Raw genomic sequence first — 10,389 nt, 5'->3', positions numbered from 1 at the left:
CGGGCACGTCCCACCGGGAGGAGGCCTCGGGGAAGACCCAGGACACGCTGGAAGGGACTATGTCTCTCGGCTGACCTGGGAACGCCTTGGGGTTCCCCCGGAGGAGCTGGAAGAAGTGACTGGTGTTACGGCCAGTGGTCTTGTGTATGTTTTCTTTTCCTTTTTTGTACATCTGCAGTTTCTAATCAAGTTGACTCCCCATGGAAGTGGATGCAGCCCTGCCTTCCTGTGCCACTCCCTGAGGCCTACAGCAATTGGCTCATCAATTGCCAGCTCCACCAATCCCTGAAGAGGCCTCCCCTTTAAAAACCAAGGACTTCCTGGGAGAAGGCGCGGCTGATCCTTTGTTCAGACAGCTTGCCACTTTGTTGGGTGTTTATTCTTGACTGCTACTCGCTTTGTTAGCTCTGATAACTCTTGTTAGTTTTTGCTAGCTCGTCTTGTCCCTGTGGGGGATCTTTGAATCTCTGTTAGATATTTGTAGTTTGTTTTTGTTTATCCTGGACTTGAAGTCCATTTTTGTTTGGTTAAGATCTTTGGTTTACAACTCTGATTGTTTTGTGGATTTTGTTTATTTAGTACATTTTGTTGTAAGTCTCTATATTTTGATTATTGTTAGTTTTTTCCTTATTATTTATTTATTCTTGTTGTCAAAACCAAACAATAAACCTAAATCGTTAAACCATACCACCTTGGTTTCTTCAATGTTACTTCCCTTTTCCCCTGGCCAAGCCGGGTCGTAACAGCTGGGGAGAGGGAAGTCTGGGCCTCCCTTCTGAAGCTGCTGCCCCTGCGACCCGACCCCGGATAAGCAGCAGAAAATGGATGGATGGATGGACAAAAATTATTTTTTTATTGAACTGTAAAAATTTTTATACATGATGGAGTAAAGTGAAAGACTATTTAATTTTTAATTCATGGATATCTGAAAAGTATACATAAAACATGAAAATCTGGGGGAAACAGTCAAATAAAAATTCCAGAGCTCTGAATATGAAAATAGCAATTTCACACTTCTGTGTATCACATCTATCTCTGGATACCTCACAGATATAAATATAAATAATATAAACATAAAATTTATGTTATTTAATTTTATGTTTTCATTTTAGTACTTGTTATAAAGTAGGGCCATTTATTAGTTGAGGCATGGAACGGTAATGAAATACCAAATTTGAGTTCCTATAGCTCAATGCACTTTAATTTGTTAAATTAAAGCAGCCAAGCACACAGTTTGATCTAATGATTCTGGACATTTGGTTTTATCTTGACATCATAATTTAAGGGGATGCGGAAGAATAACATTTCTGGTGATTTAAGACCTGTCCGTATTATTGGGGGAAAAAAAACAGCTCACTTCACAATGAGGGATCATCGATTGCTTTATTTAGGTAAATGTTAAAGTTCTACTTTAAAATGGTAAAAAAAAAATTCCAAAAATTGTATGTGGTGTCTGTTTTTTGACCAAGTCTTTTGTCTTCATCATAGCATTTTACCAGTAGCCACTTTGAAAATTAAAGAAAAGTGTTTCATGAAATATCACAGTAAACTTTCTCTCTACGTAACTTTACTTGTTTTATGTGATAGTGCCATGGCAAAGAAAAAAAGAAAGAAAAAACAAAACAACAGAATTCATCTGTTGTGGGTGTTACTTTTACATCCTTAATGTTTCAGAGACCTGACTGCAATACGATGTTCTGTTATTACTCCATATACTGCAGCATGTCAGTCTGTGTGCAAAAATGACACCACATCAACAGCTCAGGGACACACACAAACATTGCTGTGTGGGCTAACTTGTATGGACTTTGAAGCACTCCGCTGTCAGTCATAATTAGCTGTAAAGATGGTCCCATTTTGATGCTTCAGAATCAAGTCCTGGCAAATAGCTCTGGGAAGGGGAGCTACATGCTACAAGATGGCTTTTCCCTGATATAATTTGTGGCTGTAAATTACAAAACAGAGGCAGAAATAATGTGAAAAGTCAAGTTTGGTGAGGGAGAAAATGGAAAAATTTAGGGCTGTGTGCCATGTTAATGGATATCCTTGTGGCTGGGAGAAAATGGGAGTCAATAATGTGTCCTTAATGTCTGCCACCGCTGTTTCAGGGAACATATCAGAAGAAATGTCCCCTGCCATTTCTGCACGCAATCACTTAATGGGATGGGCAAATCTCAACAAAATAGATGCATTGATCTATTTTTGGGCTTAACAGATGGACTGAATCTGTGGCTCTTGGAAGACAAAAAGAAAACAGACTGATTGTGAAAAAAACAAGCTTTTCAGGATTTACTCAGCTAGGCAGCACGCCTGCCATGTCTGTGTGAGGCTTGAGTGCAGACACTGACAAGAATTTCAATTATTTAATTAGGGATGGAAAATGAAAAGACTTAAGTGTTGTGATTTCTGCAGTCTCTCATAGATCAATCTAATGTGTGCTCACACTGGAAATCAACCAAAATGGAAGAGGGGCAAGTGAAATAGCGTCTTCTTAAATCATGCAATTAAAATGACAAATTAGTTTCTTGATATATTCATTTAAGTGGTTAAGTGGAAAGGTTTCTATCCCCGTCCAAGCTGCTGTCTCACTGGTGGCTGTAGAGAGCTTCTACCATCTACATGCTCTTATGATTAAAGCCGCCATTTATTTGCTGCAAAAACACTGAAACACTTTCTGCACAAATTAGCCATTTGGAGGCCTGAAAATTCAATTCAGTACAACTGATTTAGGCATTTAGGGAAAACATAGTTGGAACGTAAAGGTTTACACACATTTTCCCCAGCAATGTCTATCATTTTCAAGGGCCATTAAAGGATGTTCTATAAGTTTTGATGAATGCAACAGAAAAATATGTATTTTGTCTTGTTTTAGTTTCTTTTGTCCCCCTTAAATCATTTAATTCACTGATGTCAGATGTAAGAATCCAAAGCACAACAACTGTTAAACTGTTTTGATAGAGATTCAATAATAGTAACAGTTTTGATAATTATTTTGTCCAGAGCACTATTTACATTATTGGTATATTCTTACTATTCTTCTTTTATTTAAAAGCCGCTTCATTAACTGACAAAAAAAATACATTAGACACATTAGACAAAATGACAGAAGAGTTTCATCTTCATTTTAAGTTTTTATAAACAGATTGAAAAATAATACATTCGTTGGTGGCTTAAAATACACAAACAGACTATGGTTTTGGGTCAATCCACCTCTTTTCCAAAGAATACTTTTATTTAATGTTTTTACACTGAAGTGTACTTAAATCAGGTGAAATTAATAACTAAATAAAATAATTTTAAAAGTGCATACGTCTGTCAAATCATTTTATGTGATTGCACATTATTTATATATTTCCCATTCAGCTACTGTCCCGATAAAAAGTACACACCCCGTGGAAATTTTACCCTTTTTCTTGTTTTTACAAACGAGTCACAATCAACAGAATTTAAAATAGATTTTTACACAATAATGATAATTAAATAAAAATATTTGACAGAAAATAGGTGATTACATAAATATTCATCCTCTTCAGGCAAGCCTGTGCAGGGTCATTGTGTTTATATGGTACATTTTTAAGGAACAAGGCGATTCAATGTCCTTTATAGGAAAATAAAACACAAGCATTGCATTGCAAGGGTTAAGTAAGGGAAACATTGATAGGCTGAAAAACAGACAACAGTTCATGATGTTCCAGGCAGCTCTAAGCAAATGCTTTTTTTTTTTGTCTTGATTTAAAGGAATTCGGTGTTTCAGCATTTTGGCAGTTTTCTGGACGTTTGCTCCAGATTAGTGGAGCATAAACTGAATGCGGTTTCTCTGTGTTTGGTTATAATTCTGGTTATAAACCTGTCACGTTAAACTAAAAATATTTTAAAAATGGAAGGAGGACTTTATAACAGGGGTAATGTGCTCTGTCATCCTAGTTTCAGTTAGAACTAGTGACGTAGAGCAATCCTCCCCCAATCATTCCAGGGCACTTGCAGCTGACCAATCAGCGTTCCAAGTGCAGCACTCCGAAAAATATTGACAGCATCTATCTTAAAACACGCTGTAGTCAGAGATTTTGAGGAAAATAATAGATAATCACGGTCTAAGTTGTCAGTGGGGAATATGCAATCCCAACAGCCGTTACCCAGAACGTGTAGAGGGCGTAATACAATTTATTACATTTCCAAAATCAAAAAGGAGTCTAAATAACGGAATAAATGGATCATGGATTGCAGCCAACCTCACGTCCAGTTGAATGAAACTAATGGAGGGGAACTATCATGTTAGTCGGCACCGCGAAGGTAACCGGTAATAAACATCCCTTTTTTTTTTACATAACACTTACTGATAGCTCTGTGCTAACTATTCACGGCAGACGGCTCCCTGCCAACGACTCACGACAGACGGCTAAGAGTCAAATAAACACAACTCAGTTAAATTAAAACAACAATGCTAAACATCTAATAATTTCCAGATCAATAAGTGAATGTAGTTACCGGTATTATTTAAGTTATTACTCACCCATTTTGTACGTGCCAAGTGCGTCCCACAGTGTTCACACTCACATCCAACCAGACTTTGTGTCCCTCATAATTTTTCCTCTTGGGCTTTATCGTTGATTTTTCCATTATTTCCCTCTAATAACCTTATAAACCTGACATAGGACTAGTTGGAGAATTTTCTTGACCGCCGTCTTTGCCTCAGTATTGGTTTTATAAGGCAAAAATGACTCAAAAGATGTCTCGAGTAAGCATTGAGTTCAGTTGTTACGTCAATTCGCGATTCCCCATCAGATACTGTGCGACGCTACAGCTAGCTTACCAAAGGATTGTGTTAAAAAATGATGGGGAACTGGCTTTTAAGTCACCCAAAAAAAGGCTGCAGATACTGGTGGAAAGAAAACAACTCCAGGGCAATTTATATGCTAAGTCACAGCTGCTGAGTGTTGATGTGTCGTTCACTAGCGATTGGATTCCTTGAACGGCTCTATGCGGTGAGGTGTAAGACTCGTCCAGTTAATGAGAACTTATTTTTGGTTTTTTATTTTTTATTTTTAAAAAATAAAGAAAAGTTTGCCTGTGATGCTCTGCTTACACGTCTACAACTATTGGTATTTTTATTTAATTAAAAAATGATTAAATGAAATTAATTAAATACAATTGATAGAAATGCGTGGATTATTTTTATATTTAATGGTGCTGAAAATGTTTTTTGTTTGTGTTAGAGCAACTCAAGTCTATTTTTCTTTAATTGTGCATCAAAACCGCAAATAGCCTTGTTGTTATTATTGCACATAACACTTGGTAGTAAAGAACAATTACTTTTATTTCTGTGTTTGAAATCATTGGAAAGCTTAGACTTTCAGAATCTGTGAATAACTCAAAATACCCAAGTCGACATGTTCATTTGCTTTGTTGTAGCCAGTCACCATTTCCCAAACAACATCACTCTTCTCATTAGGATGAACAAAGAAAACAACAAGTGAGTTAAGAGACTAATATTTTCATTTCAGGTTGCATTATATATAAAGACGTAATATTGCAGGCGCAATTTCAGGTTAGGTGGTCCATGACTGTTTGTTAAATGGGTTAAGTGATTCTCAGCCTGAAAGAGTTTGAGAAACACTGTTCTACTAGATCCCACCACCCTCAGCTCTTTCTCATGAAGTGTTCTGACAGTTTAATTTTCTTATCTTCTGTTGTTTTTGTGGTGGGGTAAATACGGTATATCTTGTTATGTCTGAGACATGAACAAGTTGCTTTTTGAAGAGCTCTGTATTCATTCAAGAGCTTTGTATCTCTGCTAGATGACATTTCCCTCTAAGCGAGTTCCAAATGATGTCTCAGTCCAAAGCAAGACACTTAAAATTTGTTTGATCTCAACAGAAAAGTAGTTTCAGAATATCAGTAGCATTTGGTATGTGGAACTTTGAATAAGTTTATTTGATGATCAATCAACTCCGTTTTTAAGATGAAAATAAATTAGTTTCATCAATTAAAATGTTATTTGATGACTGTTTTCTCACACACCGGTTCAACAGGAGGTGCTTCCTTAGTGCACTCTACTCAGCATTCTTTTCTCTTCTGCTCAGCAGGCAAAAATACTGTGGGTTTCCCTAGCTATTAGCATACTATACAATAATCCTTCCCAAGTGTTGTCTATCATGAGTGTTAGAACATTTATAACATGATGAGAAGCCCTCATGTTCTCTTTGGTTCAAATGTCTGGCCACCACCCAGCCTAATGCAAATCCACAATGGATATTCATCAACATTGTAAACATTACCCTGTCAAACATATGCAAGTGCTTGCAAGCAGCTAAAATAGCATCCTTTACAAAGAATTGACTTTAACTTTGTGCCTGGGAGAAATCACATTTTTTCATGTTCATTTGGGCTTTATTTCTGCTTCTTATAATACGAATGATAATTTCTTATTTTTTAGGGGTGTTAAGCTAAATTTTGCTGGTGACCCCTTAAAATAATCTCTGGTTTGCGTGTAGACCACTTTACATCCAATTAAAGTAATTCTACTATGGGCCTAAATGTGTGAGTATTGTTTTCATGGATTTTGAAGGGCATCTGAAGAGGTCTTAGATTTATCTGGATGCCTTGAGGACATGACTAGTAATACTTGTTGGCTGGGTATTGGGTCAGATGACCTACTGACATTTGTCATTGATCCAAATGGTGACAGGCAGCTTTAAAATAACATGGATAATTCTGGAAGGTCCCAAGTGTGTATGAATAAAAAAAATATTTGGTTTTGTTTCTGCTTTTTCTTTTAAAGTGTATCATATTGTGATGCTACAATGCTGTGAAAAACCAATCCCCTTAGATTTCTTCTGTTTTGGCATTTATGTCAACCCTAAATGCTTCTGATAATCTAATTTCAAACACAAAAACCTTGGGTAAATAAAAAAACTGTTTTTAAATGAGGATTTTATTAATAAATAGACAAATCTACCTGGCCCTATGAGAAAAACTATCTGCACAGACTTTGTCAAAGTCACTTCAAAACCTTTTCTTGTTTGCATTAATGGGCCATTCAGAGGTGGACTCGGTGGTGAGCTTTGATTAGTTCCCTGCCATTTCATGTTATTTTCATTTGTGGATAATAAGGTCTAAGTGTTGTTCAGTGAAATCCAACAGCATTAGAGATGGTTTTGTTATCATTAGTAGATTAACTTTTACAGCTTTAAGTGGGCTAAAATATTTTAAAAGACATATTATGTCCTAATCTATAGAAATTTAAGAACAAATAAATTGACTGTCTGTGTTTCATCAATTTCTGTATTGCAGAGGTCAGGCAGTAAACAGGCCTTCAAAAATGTGGTTTATCACAATCAATTCATAATTTAGAAAAGAGGGTCCGAGTGTGTACAGAGTGTTTTGGATAGCTTGATCTCTTAATAACTAAATTGATCATTGACATTATTATTTTTAATCTGACTTTAGATTTTTTTTAGCTTTACATCATGTTGCTTTTGTTCTTTCATGCATATTTGAGAAATCCTTTAATCTCCTGAGATAACAATTCTGGGTGCAGAAATGCTTGGTCTTACCAAGGGTTGCCCTCCTTTTTGGAGCTGCAGTTTCCAAGCCAAGCTTCCTCACATAGCACTCCTGCCCACGCTACCCACACTCAGCTCCTTCAAACTAGCAGCAGCAGCAATTAGCAAACATTTTGTGGAACTGCACATCTGCTGAGATCATCATATGAGCTAATTCTCAGCTCAGTGCCCTGAAGATTGATGCTGAAAGCTTAATGGATAAACGTTGCTGCAATGATGGGCTTAAGGTGGAGTGTGAAAAAGAGCAGTAGCTGCTTAAAGAGACAGACCCAATTTCAAGGCACTAAATTGTGAAGTCAAATTTCTTTTAAGTCATATTCGATATATATTTTTACTACTACTGAAGGTAACATATTTTATTGTGCTATTACATCTCACTATTTGCCTGGAATAACACTACACTGCCCCTTTAAAAATCACATTTTGTACTTATTCAAGGCACTTGTCTTGAATTGAAATTTATTTGATGATCTGAAACATTAAGTGTGACAAAAAGCATTACCCAAAGAAATATGTGAGCAGACAAATACTTTTGCATATTTCTAATGATGCATGCTATTGTAAAATGTTAAACCTAATCTATTGGTGTACAGTGATGACAAATCGTTTCCACACATTCATTTGGTGAAGTGCAGTAACGCTTTTAACTCTAATTAAAATTGGGCTCTCAGTATATGAAGCTTTGTGGATAATGAAGGCAGATGTTTGAAGAGGAGACTCACACCAAGACAGATCCTTAGGCAATGACCTAACATGATGTTTTTGTCATTCTGACTATCATCTGGTTGTGTTTGCTCCTCTTGCACCTCTGTCCCTCCCCGATGTTTTGACACACACACATACCCACAAAACCCTAAGATGAAAGGAGAAGAGTAGCTCTATTACCTGCATTACAGCAAGTTGCTCAGACCAATTGACAACAACAAAATGCCCCGGAAAAAGCTTTTTTTCTCCCTTAGATTTGAGTGCTGTACTTACATCTAACTTCATTTTTATAGACCACGGCCTATTTTCTTCCATCTGGAGTGTGGCAGCCAGAAGAGCATTTGATATCCTCACATGCACCATCAAAGTGGACAATATGCTGCAGTGACAGAAGAGCAAATCCATGTTTTCTTGAGTCCGTCCAAAGATTAATTTTGTTATGGAAAGTTCCAATTAGCCAACAATGATATGAGATATTGTTGGCTACAATGATATAAGATATTGTTGGCTAAGATGGAAAAGCAATGTGATAAGGAATAATTACAAAGAGCACATGCCTGGTCTTGATCAACTCCACATGTAGCTTATAGGCACATCCAAACTCCTGCCAGACACAGCAGTGTTCATCTGTGTTTATGCTTCTGAGACATATAACTTATAATGTACCGTATTTTCCGCACCTTCAATGAATGGCCTATTTTAAAGCTTTTTTCATATATATGCGCATGTTTTCTACGCTCCTTCACCCTGACGTACCTTCCTTGGGGCGGGAGGGAGGTACATCATCCACCTGATATTTTCGCATCAGGTGGATGCGAAAACATAAAACTCTGATTTATGTTTTTGTATCCACCTGAATAATGTGTAGTTGCGCCCCTGAGTCCATATATAAGGCACATCGGATTATAAGGCGCACTGTCGGCTTTTGAGGAAATTTAAGGTTTTTAGGTGCGCCTTATAGTGCGGAAAATACGGTAAGCTGCTTTGCACAATGTAGCTTTTAAAAGTGTTGAGTGTTAGAGGATTTAAATTCTAACAATCTGATATATTAGTGCGAAATACAGCTGAAACCACAATATTTGATATGCCAATTAAAGACATACAAATTTGTTTTCTCACTGAAGCCAAATTAGACCAAATCTATTTTGTCTTAGGTCAGTTAGAATTTCCAAATATACTTCTATTTGCATAATGACAGAAAAATTTGTGAGAACAATTTTTTTCTTTCTCCAACCTCAAAAGTTTACAGTATCAGGCATAACTGTCTTTTAAAATATATGACTTGGATTCAGTCTTTTTTGTTTCCTTCCTCTAGTTTCTTGTGGAAGAAGAAACTAGTGGAGCAACTTGTGGAGTTACTTTCTGGAGTTCTGGCTCATTCCCCCTGACAGAATTGGCATTACTCAGTCAGGTTTTGATTTTCAGTGTGAGAACACATTAAAATTTTTTCTTTCTATCCCTTTGTTTTGGTTCTTATTTTGTTCAGTTTTTTAAGAGTTAATGAAACCTTAGCGTTTCTTTGAAGGTTGTTAAGCAGCCCTTCAGTTGGATAATTTTATTTTTTGGTGAGGAGGGGATTTTAGAATATTTCTTGTTCTATTTCAGTTGTCAATGTTCTGATTGTTCTACCGTTTTCTTAATATAATTGTTTTTTAGTTTAAATTTTGGGAGGTTTTTCTTCTAAAAAGGCGGATTGTTGTCTAAAATGGCGGATTGTTGTCTAATTTCTGGTTTAATTTTTCTGGGGTGGGTTTTTTAAGAAATGCTTGTTTGATGTTTTTTAGACTCTTTAGTTGTGTTTAACTAGTATTTCTATATAGTATTTTCTATTTTTTTTATTTTTAACTGTTACCATGTAGGAATTTTCAAAAATCGGTCCTTTCACTTGCTCAGATTTTTTGAGTTTTAATTTTTACTCCGATTTTGGGGTTTGAAGGTTGTTAAGCAGCCCTTCAGGTTTTTATTGTTTTTTTGGAAAGGATTAGATTTACAAATATTTTGGTTGTTCTTGGTTGTGTGGTGTATGAGGCTAATCCTCTAAAAGACTGGACAGCTTTTAAGACTCCTGAGTCCCAGAGTCACCCTTCTCACAGTGCTGCCATACAGTCGGGACATGAGAGGG

Source organism: Poecilia reticulata, unplaced genomic scaffold (assembly GCF_000633615.1).
Source record: "Poecilia reticulata strain Guanapo unplaced genomic scaffold, Guppy_female_1.0+MT scaffold_221, whole genome shotgun sequence".
NCBI classification, from domain to species: Eukaryota; Metazoa; Chordata; class Actinopteri; order Cyprinodontiformes; family Poeciliidae; genus Poecilia; species Poecilia reticulata.
This window is presented reverse-complemented; position numbering follows the sequence as displayed.